Genomic DNA, 1,706 nt, shown 5'->3' on the forward strand with positions numbered 1-1,706 from the left:
ACAATGAAATCCTATAAATAGAACCAAAATTAATTGGAAACCTACACACATTTTTCGCCAATAACAACTTATTACACACTTAAACTCGATCATACCAAAGTTCGACAAAAAATATAATGGCCAACAAGCAAATCAAATTAGCAGCGTTTTTCTTCCTCGCAGCAGGTAGTGTCTCCTTTAATTTTTATATTCATACTTTTTATTTAAAGATATTAACCCTAATAATGTATATTGGCAAACGTTCCAAATTAAGGAAATTATAGATCGACTCATATATAATTAAAGATGGTTGTAAGTCGGCCGTGCTTCGAGCCGAACCTAGGGTCCGTGGGTCTATATCGGCCAGGCCCACACCAAGCCCACTTGTAATGGACCAGGCCGAAAATTTTAAAAATAAGGTTCAGGCCGGCCCACTTGTAATGAGGGTCGGGCCAGACCGTCGTGTCTAAGGCTGTTTTACTAATTTAGCGTGGATTGTCGTGTCGGACCGTATCATGTCTTGTCGTGCTTTTTCTTTAAAAAAATCTGGCCCAATCCCGACAGGCCCACGAATTCGTGCTGGTGTCGGACCAAAGCTTGGCCCGGCCCGACCCATAGTAATATTTACATATAATTACGCAGATAGAACTTATTAGTTAGTACTACCTCGATCTATTTCTGAAAGTTCTTTACAGTTACTATTTGCACGGACTCCAATGTAATATTTAACTACTAATATATAAAATGACGTATTTGAAAAAATTATAAAAGGTTAATATTATGAAAATAGAGACCGAGACCAATCTAACAAGATCTTACATGTAACGTTTTGATGTATATAATAGTGAGAATTTACGAATTTTCATATTTGTGGGCACAAATTCCAAACATAAATAACTTTTAGAAACGGAGGTAATAGTATGTACGTTACGTAACAATTTTGTATCTCAATGTTTTTTTTTTCCGCAGTGATGCTACAAATGGTTTATGTGGACGCGTGTCAAGGAGTGAATATGCCATGTGCTATATCGGCAAACTGTTGTCAATCACCACTCGAACTTGCATGCTCATTTGGATTTTGCAAAAATTGCGAGGAGCACGCGTTGCACTCTTGTACCCCTGGTGTACGTGAGTGTTGTCCTCACACAACACTCACGTGTGTTTCCATTGGCGGAGATAAGTACCAATGCAAGCAACTTTGATCGAACAAGTGTTTTCCGACCACCACAATGATGTATTTCCCGATCATGCATCTTCTGGCATCACGATGCACGGCGATTGATCGATCATTGTATCATTTGTATGTTACTTTGTTTGTTGTTCCGTTTGATCTGATTTCGATACCATATTATGTTTGTTAAGAACTGTTTGATACTTTGATGCTTGCTTCCTTACCATCTACCAGAACTGAGGCTAGTTGGGAATTGAGATGTTGTATACTTGTATAGTTGTATACCAACATCTATATATATATATGAATAAATAATGATAGACGACTTTTCCTTTGTTTTTGTATATTTGTACTTTTTTTTTTTGTATGTTAGATATTGGAGACCCTACCCGCCCGGTATTGCCACATGGACAATGGTTGAACGGACTTGAACCATATAGGGTCATGGTGTGTAGCGTGACGCACCAAAATAAAGTTTGTAACTTTTTAAAATGTCATAAATTAGATGGTATTTTAGTGGTTGTTATGTTTGAAACAAGAGTTGCTACACGAATAT

At 37.4% G+C, this 1,706-nt stretch overlaps 1 long non-coding RNA gene across 1 annotated transcript; it reads left to right on the forward strand.

Annotated features, from left to right (window-relative positions):
• LOC130467186 (uncharacterized) lies at positions 1–1,494 on the forward strand. The gene is made up of 2 exons (XR_008927337.1): positions 1–165; positions 949–1,494. It is a non-coding gene; the product is annotated as an uncharacterized lncRNA (long non-coding RNA).
• Positions 1,495–1,706: the final 212 nt, after the last annotated feature.

The sequence above is a fragment of the Spinacia oleracea genome, chromosome 2, assembly GCF_020520425.1.
Source record: "Spinacia oleracea cultivar Varoflay chromosome 2, BTI_SOV_V1, whole genome shotgun sequence".
In the NCBI taxonomy this organism is placed as follows: Eukaryota; Viridiplantae; Streptophyta; class Magnoliopsida; order Caryophyllales; family Amaranthaceae; genus Spinacia; species Spinacia oleracea.